At 48.8% G+C, this 13,734-nt stretch overlaps 1 protein-coding gene across 1 annotated transcript in view; it reads left to right on the top strand.

The window, feature by feature from the left end:
• NRG2 (neuregulin 2) overlaps nucleotides 1–13,734 on the top strand; it is a 152,747-nt gene that overhangs the window by 83,526 nt on the left and 55,487 nt on the right. The gene's annotated exons all lie outside the window — the stretch shown is intronic.

Here is a 13,734-nt window from a genome sequence, read left to right as displayed (position 1 = left end):
TCTGTGCCTGTCACGAGTCCCCATGTGTCACTGAATCCTCCCCCCGTTCCTCACTGCTGGAGCTGCCCTGCTAACAGAGTTGGCTGCTTGAGGACTCATCAGGGCTGAAATGATTTATTTCTCAGCTATTTATTGCAAATGAACCATTGGAAGGTTTTCAAAAGCCGTCTTCTCTTGACCTAAGTTCAGCTGAATGTTTTAGCAGCATCAGCTTTACATAACACGCCAGCAGAGGGGAATTGTGGGGGAATAAAGTTTATGTTGATAAACAATCCTTGATGACCAGGATCTCCCTCTCAAAGTTGCGTGGTTATTCAGAGGATCACTGAGGGATTACAAGCCAGCTGCCCCAGAAAAATGTGATGACTTGCGTGTTTACTCCGAGTGCCTGATGAAATCCCAAAATATCTTATGGCAGCAGGTAATTCTCCGCCAACGTTTAGAATTCAGTGAAATGTCTTGATAGAGCCCTAGCACCCCAAATTAATTCCAGTTGGTGAGGACAGGAGAGCATCACATGGGCTGAGAACTGGGTGGGGAGGACCATGAACAATGGATTAGGATAAACAGCAGTGTGTCGAATTGTCAGGGGAGCGAAGGGGAGCGCAGCCTCGGGAGCTCAAGCCGTGCCAGCGCTGCCCTCCGTGGTGACTGCACAGAGTTAACCTCTGAAAGGTCTCCTCAGGACCCTGCAGCAAACCAGGGGAGTCCCTGAGGGCTCTTGTGAAGTGGGATCTGTTCGTCGTCAGTTACCTGGGAATGTTTTTTCAGAATATCCTTGGTGGGGCAGGGCTGGCGTGTGATCCTGTCTGAGGTGTCCGTTCAGCTTTTGTTCGTGCTCACAAAGACGCTCCCAGCTAATTAGGGTGATATTTCGTCCAGGCATTTATTTACCACCAAATTACAAAGGGAGGGGCACGAGTTGAAAAATGAGGTGAGAAGCATAATAGGGTAGGCCGTGCTCGACTGTGATGTTCCATCTCCGCGATCCCCTGGCGCAGGGTGAGGGCTGGGTAACTCCTGGTGTGGGTCCTTGCTGAAAAGCACCATTGGAAAAGCAGATTGGGATGGGTCCTTCCTCTGCGTGTGCAGGGGTCCAGTAACTACAGGATCTGGGATGAATCCTTCCTCTGTACGTGTATGGGGGTGCTGCAACTACAGACAGCATCGTCCAGGTGAGCAGAAAGGTTTTCTTCTCCTGGTGTTTCAGGTTTGACCATCAGGCAGAGGGCTGCCGCTGCAGGGACGGGCAGGAATCGAGGGTGACCAGCAGTCACCTTTCATGGGGTGCGAGTGGAAGCCCAGCTTCTCCATCCTGCAGCCAGGGGGAAAGTGTGACCCCACGGCCTCAAAGCAGCACTGGAGTGTCTCTGAGCCGTGTGTGATGCTGGAGCTCCCGATGCTCCATCCCAAACAGGCAGAAAATCAGAAAAGCAGCACCAGCATTCAGCTGTCTGCCTGAGAGAGTGATTCAAGCCCTCTGGATTTCATGGGGACAAGGCTGCTGGGAGCTCTTCAGTGAGATGTGGGAGGTAGCCAGCATCTCCAGAAATGAAAGGAGGATGAGACTGGGGCTCAAGAGTGATAGTCAAGGTTTTCAAGATAATGGATTAGGAAAAAACAAACAAACAAACAAACAAACAAACCAAAACCAAACAAAAAACCCATCAACCTCACAACCAAGATTGAGACAGGAATGACAAAGAGGAGTGATTTTGGTTGTCTGTGGTTGGTGGCAGCTGGCATGGGCAAGGAGAAGGGAGCAGAAAGAAGGGGTAGTGTGAAGGACAGGACAAAAAGAGAGATGGATTGCATCTTTGGAATGATGGAACGTCTCTTTTGCACCTGGGGACCAGAGGAGCCTCACAGGTCTCAGCAGCTGCCAATGTGACTGGGTTCCCCACTGACAGACTTTCTGCCAGGGCCTGTCTCCAGAGGGAATCCACTGCTGCCCGTTGGTGACATTGTGAGGTCGGGATCAGCTGTATCCAGCAGCCATCCAGGGCCTGGGGCACCCTGTGGGATGCAGTGTGGATGTGTAGAACAGCTGAGTTGTGTGACTGGATCCTGGTGAGTTGGATGGATGTTCTGGATCCCCCCTCGGGGCAGGGATGTGATCTGTTCAATTTCTGAGCGGTTCTTCCAAGTTTATTCTTGAAATCCTGTGAGTTGTTGTCCCCCTGAACCCTGTCTTTGTGACTTTCTGGGTTAATTTTGTAGACCCAAAGGTCTATCCAAGCTTTTCCAGGGCAGCACCACTGTACCTTCTACAGATTCATCAGAAACAAAGTCACGTGCATGGGGTATTTAGACTGAGCATTTCCTATGAAAATGTTCTCCACAAGAGGAGATCCCACTCTTTCCATCAGGTTTTCATAGTGTCCTCAGGCCCTGTAAATCCCTTTCGGGCTCTAGGTGGTTGCATTTCCCCTGCATGGAGCCGCTCAAGGGTGGCTTGGGGAGATGGTGAAGGGGGGGCAGTGGGAGTGCAGAAGTGAAGGAGCAGCTCTGTGGAGATCCTGCTTTAGCAAAGGGTCTGAGTGCAGACCCCTCTTACCTGTCCAGCTCCACTGCCTCCGTGCTTTTCCTTAGTCACTCCCGCATGGAGGTGAAAACCACCCATGCTTACAACACAGCATTGTGCCCTGTCTTTTCCCAGGTCTTCCTTGGATCCCAAACTCCTTCCGCTTGTTGTCACTGCTGCTTAAAATTGGCATTTGTGGTGGCATCCAGAGGTCCCGGCTGCAGCATTGTTCCCCTTGTGCTATTCACAGCACAGAGTCATAACAAGAGCCAGTCCCTGCCCCAAATATATTAAGTGGGATCTTTGAGAGAGGAAATGGAAGCACAGAGAAGGGATGTGAATTGTCCCACTTTACGCAACATTTCTGGGATAAAACCCAGCACTATTAATAGCCTTTTGCTCAACAACCATCTTTTGTTCAGAACTCTGGTTTTCACCTTAAGTTGTTTGTGTTGTGCAGGATCTGCTGCCCGGTTGGGTGAAATTTCCCGTTTTGTGACCGAAAGCTAGACAGGGAGCAGGTCAATAAACCCATGTCCAGTTTGAACTCAGAATATTTTCCCTGCTTGGGCCATCACCACGTTGCCAAATGTCTCTTCCTTGCCCACATTTCGCTGATGCATGGTTGGTCTTTGTTTTCCGTCACTTGTGTTCTGCAATAGCTCCTAGAAAATTACACCTCTGCTGCTCTTCCCTAAATCCCTCCCTGAAGTAGCTGGACAGCCAGCAAGGGTTGGCTCTCATCACAAGGTCCAATTTGCTTTACCTTCCTTCTCGTTTGTTGCCTATGAATATTCTATAAAGTGATCTTTCTGCCAGAGAAATGGTTGTGGAAACAGAAACTGTTGATTAAATTTTAACGAAGAGTCACAGGAAGCAAATTTTAAAATTGCAACTGTATGTTTGTGATAATAAGAGCTCTGTCATTGCTGTCAGGGACTAGAATTGATGCAGGCCACAAAATCTCTTCATCCAACCAAAATGAGCCAGAGTTTCTTGATTATTTTTTTTTTTTTAAACACAAGCCACAAACTGCTCATGAGCAATTTACAAGCCAAAAATTAGCCAGGATGGCTTTCCAGAGAATAGTTCTGAAGAATATCGCAATAAGCAATATTCAAATATAAAACGAGGGAAAATAAGGATAAAAAAATTAATCAGGAAGAGCTGACATCCTGGAGACTCCTGGCAGCTGTAAATCAGCTTGGTTGGGGGACATTTCAGTGGAAGCCACCCATCGCTGTGCTCCAGTGGGGGTCCGGAGCTGCTCAGAACAATGCTGGGAAGCCGCACTCTGGACAAGGCAGGAGACACGCTGTGTTAGTGTCTCCACTGGGCAGTGCCCAGAGTCCCAGTCGGAATTTACGGCTCCGTTTGCTGCTTCCCTGCAGCCCAGGGACGAGGGTGGCCCTTCTCCCTCTCTCCCCGGGCCGGGCTGGGGGATCCCTGCCTGTCCTGGTCCCTGCTGGGCTCCACGGCGGGCTCAGGGGAGGGATCAGATGCTGATCCCAGCGCCCCAGCAGTGGCACAGACCCAGGGTGGACGGGGCACTGGGACAGCGCTGTAGCGCGGGGTGGCAATGCCATCCGCGCTCGGTGGGATTTGGGCCCGTGGAAAAGCTGTCTCAGGGATGAGCTTTAGTTTCTTCCCTGTGTTTGGATGAAAACCAGACCTGCGGTCTCTTCTGGTACCAGTGCTTTAAAGCCTTTCTTCAACCAACAGCAAAACTTTTAATCTTTCTAATATAACATTACAGAGAACAAACAAGTCTCTAATGCAAGCCCTGGGTCTCTTGTGGGGAGATCCCGATAAAAACAGGGCTTTCTGTTTTGGAAATACCCTCTGGTGGATTTGTCTCTCACCAGAGACAATGGTGAACTTTCAAAGTAGGCAGAGACATGGGAAAAAAAAAATATTGTAATTAAGACTGCAAGTGGTTGGCTTTTGTCACGGAATGCTAGAGAATATTATTTTATAGGTTAAAAATTAAGCATCTCCATCTCAATATTAGAGGCTTCTCACTGAATTTATTTATCCAGATATTAAAGTGCTTTCTTCTGTGAATCCCTGCTTTGCATGGTGTTTCACCTGGTTGTGTGTGAAACACCAGGATGTTCTCTGGCCCAGAACTTCCTGGGAAGTTGAAATAGCAAAAAAGAATTTGCCAGCTGGGCTGTCGCATCTGACCTTCACTTGACCTCTGCCTGCCCTGGATTAACATCTTGTAACTGATCCCAAATGTCTCTCGTTTTTCCCTGCCTGCTGCAGTTAAGCAGGTTTGGGAACACTCGTTCAGGTGCCTCTCACAGCCAAGTCTGCTGGGGCAGGGATTCCCTGCTGGGACGGGGCTGCTGAGGGCTGGGGTGACCCATCTCTGCAGTGAGGAGTTCCATGGTTCCTGCTCCTCCTGACCTCAGATCTCACATCTCCTCAGTTAACCCCCCTCCTGTCTGAGTACGATGTACTGGGAGAGGAGGAGGGAGATCTCCAGAGGGGCTGTGCTGCCTGAGTGCTGTCCTGCTCCTTCCCTGGCACACCCAGCTGTGATGGGCACAGGGCTGGGCAGCCAGGGACACGTTTGTGCGGCAAACCCGGCGCCCCACTCAGGGATTCGGTCACATTCCCCTGTTTGCAGTGGCCCAAGTCCTGGTTTTGCTGAAGGACTGGGTGTGTTTGGGGCTGTGCTGTACGCACACATTGCAGTGGGTCCTGGTTTTGCAGGTTTTCCTGAGACAGAGAATCATCACAGGGTCCCAGAATGGTTTGGGTTGGGAGGGACCTTGGAAACCATCTCATTCCAACCCCCTGCCATGGACAGGGACACCTTCCACTGTCCCTGGCTGCTCCAAGCCTCAATGTCCAGCCTGGCCTTGGACAATTCCAGGGATCCATGGGCAGCCACAGCTGCTCTGGGCACCCTGAGCCAGGGCCTCACCACCCTCCCAGGGAAGAATTTCTCTCTGCAATGCTCCCACCAGTCCATGATGCTCTGTCTGCTGTTCTCCCACCCTTGGGAGAGCCCAGGTGGTGCAGCCAGTCCCTGCTAGAGGAATTTCAGCTCCCCTCTAACTGAGCTGTTCTCTGCTGTGTTTTAAAGCAAGTCCTGTGATTCATAAAGCTGTAAAACATCTAGCAGGGCTTATTTCATCCCTTTCTAGAACCAATGATGTTCCACTAATTGTCATTTGCATCTGCAAATTCTTCCTTGTAATCTGAAAGCTTTTAGCCTTTAGCTTTGCCATGACGTAAGGGATCTATATATGGCTGCATGTACAGATTTCATAATAAACATTCAATGAAATGAGGGTTTTTCTGCTAACCTAGATTGTTTTGTCTCCTGGGGTGAGTTTTTCAATCACTTTCCTTTGGTGATTGAAAGATGATGGATGCCACCCGGGTCTTTACCAGGGTTCTAGGGCAAGTAATTTGTGCTTAGTGCTCAGTGACTGGTACAAAGGATTAATGTATTTTAAAATTTTGGATGCCTGGGGTAATTTCTTTGTTGGCTGGGTCTGGACTGGCAGTCTACAGAGCTTGGGTGGGCAATTTTTCTAGCTGTTTGTGAAGATAGAGATAAAGCTATATTTTATGAATTGCTGTTTCCAAGGTCATCTGGAAATTGAGCAGTTCATAAAACATATCTTTGTTCAAAGATATATTTGATTATATAAAATATGATCCCAGAATCAATTGGGTACAAACAAGATGTTGCCTTTAGGGTTGAAAACACATTGTTAGAGGCATGAAGAGCAGAAATTGTCGCTGCTGTCTTTGTGTGGCTATTGTTTTTGGTCTTAATAGGAACAGAATGAATGACATTTTTCCACCAGACCACTTATGCTCAACTATACCTCCAGGACAACTTCCTGGCCAAAAATATTCAAAACAAACAAACACAATAGCAATTCTACTCCAATTACATTGTTTGCAAACCAGCTAGTGTTCATAGAGTACTAGGTTTGGCAAATCCAAGCACTTCAGCCCCTGGATTTTAATATTGGATATTTGCATATGCATGCTGTTGAGCCCTTCAGGTGAGCCTTTGTGTGGCCACGTGCATGGGCACCTCCAGCATCGTGGCAAAAGCGCAGCCCAGTTGTCTCAACAATTTGGGTACTGGGAAGACATCCTTGCCCAGTGGTCAGATTGATTTCAATGAAGCTGAGATTTCAGCCTCGGGCTCTGGACCAAATCATACACCAATTTCAAAACTTTCACTGGAAATAAGAATAACTGGATTTTTAAGTGTGGGAAAGACAGAGGAGGAGGAATTTATCAGTTGCTCTTAAATATAAGTGGAGCCAGGATTTGTAAGAGGAGGGTGGAATTTCTGGCTTTGTGGCACTTTGTCACAGAATCATAGAATCATTAAGGTTGGAAAAGACCTCTAAGGTGCCATGATTTGAGTTGCCAGAGGGATCCTATAGAGAGCACATCTAAACCAACAAACCCACTTATAACTTTCCAGTCAATTTCCTTTGGTGATGGGAATGGCCATAAAAATAGAGATTGTTGTAACTCACAATTTAAATGGATTTTTTTTTTTTTTTTTTTTTTTTTTTTTTTTTTAATTAATAGTGCTGTAGATTGGTGTTGTAGTCACTCCTCCCTGAGACAGAAGGCTACAGGAAGTTAGTTACACAAAAAGAAATTTCTGTGTTAGGGAAGGTATGGGACATGTAGGGAGGCATAATGCGTCTGTTGTGGCTTCAGCAAAGTGCTTTCCACGCTTCACTCCAACCCCAAATCCACAGATCTCAGACTTTTCAGCATCTTCACACTCGCAGCCATCTGTGTCCTTTCCATCAGTGTCTGTTCTGTGTGGGTCAGCTGGGTGGGTGTCCTCAGTAGACCCCGGGAGCTGGGGGCTTGGCTCCTGCTGTCCCACCTGTCACCGAGTGGGACCTGTCCCAGGAACACGGAGATGAGCCTCTGCCTCCTGCTGGCATGACTCTGGGAGAGGCAAGGACAGGCCTCATGTGCTGGGAGAGCTTTGGGTTACTAACCCTTGCTGTTCTCTGCTGCTACTGCACAGGGAGACCCTCCGACAGTGGAGGTGAGCTGCCAACGTCCCAAGTGAGTGACATGCCCTAGTGCTGGCTCCTGCATTGGAGTCCCTGCCCTCTGAGGGAGGGCAGGCCCTGACACAGGGTGCCCAGAGCAGCTGTGGCTGCCCCTGGATCCCTGGCAGTGCCCAAGGCCAGGCTGGATGAGGCTTGGAGCAGCCTGGGACAGTGGAAGTTGTCCCTGCCCATGGCAGGGCACAGAATGAGATGAGCTTTAAGGTCCCTCCCAACCCAAACCATCCTATGGTTCCATGACTCCATGATCACTTCTCATGGAGAAACGTGGCTATTTGTTAATTAAAAGGTCAAAGAGTGGTTACAGCAAAATGCTGCCCCTTGGAAATTTAAACTTGTCATTGTTGTTTACCTGTCATGTACCCCTGCTCAGCACACCAAGATCTGAGAGAGTGGTTACAGAGACTGCCATGAGAATGTCTGAACATCCTTTGGCGTAAACTGAAACACGAGTTGCCTGAAGTATAAAGCATATTAAGATATTATATTATGTTTAACACTGTGTTTGGAGCCTGCAGTTACCCACTGGGGGCAGAGGCTGGTGTGGGGCGATGTGTCTGTCACACCAAGGTTCTCTCCCGCAGGCTCTGCGCTGTGTGTGGTCTCTGGACGTTGTGTCCACCCAGGCAATAAAGCCAGGGTTGTTCTGCAGCTTCACTCAAATCCAGCCCTGTTACCTCCAGGGGCGTTGGAGGGTCACAGGCTCCGAGGAGTCCTTCTGACACTGCCACCAAAGAGCTGACTCCCCTCAGAGCTCCGGCTGCAGACACCACAGCCTGCCTGGGAGCACAGCGGGGACTGCCTTTTGCCCTCTCCATAAAAACCTAGAAAAAAGGAGGACAAACACCGGGTGTGTTGTGAGGCTTTTTCCAAGCAGATCCCGTGTTTCCTTTGGCAGGAGGGAGCTTTCCTCGGAGTAGGTCCCTTCTTGGACAGGTTGGCATTTGCAGCCAGTGTTGAAACAAAGTCCAGAGGATCAGGAGGTGATGCTGCTGCTGCTGCTGAGCTTCAGGTTTGTCTCCTTGTCAAGTAAAGGCCAAATTAAACCCAAGGCAGAGGAGCATCGCCTCTGATTAAAACAGTGGAGCCTGCGGGACTGCATCAGGCAAGAAGTGAGATGTATCACAGTGGGGAGCGTGCTGACCCCAGGATGTGTCTGGTGTCCCAGCCTGCATGGTGATGTGCCAGGAACACATGTTGTTTGCAGTAGACATGACAGAAATGGGAAAAATTCCTTTCCTCGGGAGTTGCCTTCTTGGCAAATGTTTGTGATTGAATTCAGAGCAAGTGCAAAACAATTCCTATGGAAAGATTAATTCTGTCGTTTTCCATGTTAAAGAATGTTGAAATACCCCCATCTGAGGCACCCTATGTCAAAGGAATGGTCTGTGCAGGCAGTGGGGTTTTGGACAGCAAAGTGCTGAGAACTCTCCAGAAGGGGCTTAGGGAACAGCAGCCTTTGAGATCTGGCTCAGGCAGATATGATGCCTCCAGATCTTGTCCTTCAGTGAAGCCTGGAAGCCTCAAGGACTGTGCCTGGAGCATCCTTTGGGTGTCTGGGTTCCTCTGGGGAGTGCTGGGAGCTCAGACCCACGGGGACACCACTGGATCTGCAGCTTCTCCACAACATCCCAGTGGAAGCTGTGGCACCGGGGTGGAAGGGCTGTCCTGAGCCCAATGGCTTGGGCAGGCTGAGAAGCACAGCTCCTTTCCAAGAGGCCACCTGTGCACTTCCTTCCCTCCCCCACTGGCACGGGAGGTGTGTCCTGACCCGAGGACATTCGGGTGGGGGCCTGGTGTGCCAAGCCATCGCTCGGATCCAGGCATGTCAAGGATCACCTGTGAGTTTGTAGGTCTTAACTCTCCTTGCATCTCTTCCCTTCCCGTGAGAAAACATTTTTCAGCCTCCCTTTTCCGTGCCCAAGGGAACTCAAGCTCTGTTGCCTTCTTCCTCAGCTGCTCAGAGTGACAGAGAAGGGTCCTGTCCTCCCAGGTCTCCAGAGCCTGCCTAAGCACTGTGCCAGGCTCCGTGTGCCAGGCAGTGTGGGAGCCTCCAGCAGCTCTCAGCGCAGCCCTTGGAGGAGGCCAGGACGAGAAGTCCCATCTCCTCACGGCATCAGCTGTCCGGAGATCCCTGATGTGTGTGGAGCATCCCCACAGCTCGGGAAGTAGCGTCTGTGGCTGCAGTTGCTGACTGTTGGCAGAGCTCATGGAGCACCTTTCCCAGGATGGCTGCTCCTGCTTTTTGCTGCGAGGGGTTGTTTATGTAGGATGCTCTGTGGGTGGGATGTGGTTTTGTCACCGCTCCATTGTTGGACGCTGTTTGGGCACTCTGCCCGTGGATGATTAATGATGTTTTGAGTTGAAGCTCTGAGGTGCTTGCAGGCGTACTGCAGGTACCAGAAGTAAAAGAGGTGTTGTTATCATCAAGGTACTTCAGTGTTGTATCAAGTGTAATCAGAAGTGAATTAATTAAAGCAGTGTGTACATCTAAGTCCTTTTATGGCGGATGTTCAAACAGCTCATACCGTGTAGTTTAGAGCTCAGCGTTTCAGACTTTTGTAACCCTCTCCTCTCCATGAGAAGGCAGCAGATGGCTTCTCATCAGAGGACAAACCTCTCTTACAAAGGTCTTTTTGTCAAACGTGGCTCCTAAAACAAGTTAGGAAATTCTGTGCCTTTGTTGATCCAGGTTCCGGCAAGTTTCAAGGTAAATTTTCACAGCTCACACTAGTGTAGGATGGGATCTAATGGCTGCTTGGGTTTCATCTGACCTTGGAGAGAGCAAAAATCTGTAGAACTTTTGTATTTATTGTTGGTCTCAGCTCTGCTGGGATTAAACTTCCTTTTTGCAGGACGACATACCCTTGATGTGGTTGTCACTTAGAAAAATTGCCTGGAAATACATCTGGCTCTTCTGCCCAACACCTCAGGCATTGTGAGGATGGTGATACTTCACCAGAATTAGACCTGGACCCTGCTTAGTACACATCTAAAGCTGTTTGCCCAGGATATTGTGCTATTTTGGTATTTGTGAAGCCAGTGACTTTGTTTTTCCAGCATGCTGGCAAAAGTATCAAACAAGGAGGGGATTAAAATGACCCCAAATGCTCAGAGCACCAAGAAAAGGGGCACTTAAAATCAATCCTCTGATGTTTTTGAACTAAAGTCATGGTTTTCTGAGCTGCAACTCTGTGATTTGGACAGGGCAGAGATGGGAAATGGTTCAAAAGCTGAAAATGTACCTGAATGCAAAACTTTGACATACTCCAGTATTAGCACTCTGTGTGCTGCTCTGGTCTCTCAAGCTACTTTAGTTTACTGCTGGAGAAGGTTGAAAGGTGATTCAGTCATAGTTTACAAGTACCTAAAAAGGGAAGGGGTTTCTGGTTGCTAGATGGGATTAAAATTTACCAGAGAAAGGCAGAGATCTCTTGGCTGGAAGCCAAAGTTAGAGAAGTTCAGACTATGAATAAGAGCTGCAGCTTAAACTTTTTACGAGTAAAAACCAGAGGAAAGTCTTTGTCTGGAATTAAGCAGAGTCATCGGCAGTGAATGGCTCTAAATGAAGATTTCTGCGTTTTTCTGAAAGCTGCAGGAATTATGAAGTGAGGCTTTCCAGCCCAGAGCAGCTCTTCCCAGAGACCAAGGCCAGCCTTCCCTTTTGCCCAGAGCAAGGCTCTGGATGCTGTTTCCCAGGCTTGGGGCTCTGCCTGCTCTTCCCACGGTGCTGTCCAAGCACAAGCCCTGCTGCAGTGCGGCAGAAAGGGCACAGATGTGTCAGGGAGCACAGCTCTGCCTCTTTGTGCACAGCCCTTTTCCCAGACACAGTCCAGAATATTTTGGGATTGGATTCCCCTTTCACTGCTCTGATTCAGCTGGGGAATTGCAGTCCATGGACTCCATGAAGTGTGGCCTGGAGCTGAATACACTGTCTCTTTCCCTCCTGTAGTGAGACACCAAAACCACGTAGACTGGGGTGGAAGGATGTTCTCCTCCCTGTTTCTGGGCAGGACTCTCAGCTGAAGGGGTGGGATGCTGTGTGTGTGTGTCAGCTCTTTGGGGTTTTTTGGATCTGCCTGCTTAGGAACGTCCTGTAATCATCACTGGTGGCATGTGCAGAGTTTTAGGTGAGACATGTTGGTAGGGAGATCATGGAAAGTTCCTTGCTTGTTCTTGGCCCTGTTCTTCCACAGGCTTCAGGTTTCTGGGCTTTGTTCTGCTCCCAGCATTTCGGTGGAGAGGGGCAGGGCTGACACCCCTTTCTCCCAGCAGTTTGCAGTTCCTCTTTCACTCAGGGTGATGGTGGTACATAGATCTAAGGAAGGGAGACAAGAAGAGAATATTCTTTCACCCCCCAGGACTCAGTTGTTACACCAGTTTTAACAGCGGTTGAACTTCTTTACATCTCACCACTGGTTCTAGCTTATAAAATATCAGAATTCTTCACACCTGTGGCTCCTCTGAAATGAAACAAGAGTTGTCCCTTCAGTGACTGGTATCTCGGTCCAAACTAGCCCACATTATGTCCATATGCTGCCTGCTTCCTAACTCCACAGCCCACCAGGCTGGAAATAAAATGAAGTGGAAGCAGGCATGCCAAGGTCAGGACCTCCCCTGTAATTAAGGTGTATGGATAATGTTGGCATGGGACAGGGTGACCTCGGGGTACAATAGGAGCTAACTGACACACACAATCAGACAGAATAAATATTTGAGAGTCTATTCCTCTATTCCCCAAAATGACCCCTATAAAAGCAAGGTCCTGTTTACCTTCCTGGCTCTCCGTGCAGGGTTCTGAGAAGAGCCCAGCTCTCTTCTCCCTCCACTGCCTTCCAGCTCTTCTGGGCAGCCCATTTCCAGGCAAGGATCAGGGATCTGGGCTTCACAAAACCCCTGACACCCTGGATTTTCACAGAATTCCTGAAATCTGGTGAAAGCTGAGATCATTTCTGGTCAGAACTCTCTGTTTGTGCCAAAGCACAGTGACCTGGGGAGCAGTGAAAGATATCAGTGCACAACCTGCAATGACTGCTCCAATGTGTTCGTGCTGTTCTTTTCCCATTGGAATCACGGAATGGTTTGGGTAGAATCAGCTTTAAAAAAAACCTTAAAGCTCATCTCATTCCAACCCCCTGCCATGGGCAGGGACACCTTCCACTATTCCAGGTTGCTCCAAGCCCCATCCAGCCTGGCCTTGGACACCTCCAGGGATGGGGCAGCCACAGCTGCTCTGAGCAGCAGCTGCAAGGTCAGATGTGCCTGGACCAGCCCTGCCACGCTGGCCACCCACAGCCCTGGGCTTGCCTTTCAGTCACTGTGAGCTTTGCTTGGCTAATTCCTGATACCCCAAACCATTCCATTTCTATCCATCTTCGCATCCTTTTGATTAAGGACAATTTATCTTCTCATGAGGAAAATGAAAGCTTCCTGCCACAGGAGCATATTCCTGACGATCTCTGTGCTTTTTATTATTTCATGTAAGATCCCTTTTGATGAGAACAGTATTTAAATACTGTCAACCTACACTAACTTAGCTTGGCATGAAGAACTAGAGGAGACATACAGAGATCAGTAAAACAGTGATTGCTCTGATGAAACCCATCCAGTCCCTCCACCTTTGAGTGCTCTGCCATTTCGCAGGATCAGAATGCACAAAGCAATTAGAAGGTGGTTTGTGCATATTAGAAAGAGGAAATTCTTTATCAGACAGGGGGAAATCATTGGTACCAATATTCTTAAGGCAAAACCAGCAAGTTGCCATTTCCTTTTTTAAAGTTAGCACTGAGACAGAAAAAGGGAGCTAGGAGAGTGCAGAGCTGTCAGTTGAAAGAAAAATTGCAAGCCTGCTAATCCTTTCTTGTCAGGTTTAATATAAAGCCTGGCAGAGATTGATAAGAAGTGTCTCCCTCTCTCTCTGATGTTCCAGGTGCATGGTAAAAATCACCTCTCTGAAACACCCACGTGCAGAGCCAGGCTCCAGGCTGGAAAGGCATAAAACCATTAAAAATACCTATTCTTTCACTTTTCTTCTTGCAGCCTGAAGAGCAGCTGTCCCTCCCCTTCTCACCCCTTGCACATGCAGGTTTTCCTTGCAGCCCCTCTCAGTGCTCTGCTGATGCTGATGCT

The sequence above is a fragment of the Hirundo rustica genome, chromosome 14, assembly GCF_015227805.2.
Source record: "Hirundo rustica isolate bHirRus1 chromosome 14, bHirRus1.pri.v3, whole genome shotgun sequence".
In the NCBI taxonomy this organism is placed as follows: Eukaryota; Metazoa; Chordata; class Aves; order Passeriformes; family Hirundinidae; genus Hirundo; species Hirundo rustica.
The sequence above is the reverse complement of the archived record's forward strand: the minus strand, read 5'-3'. Positions and strand labels throughout refer to the sequence as shown.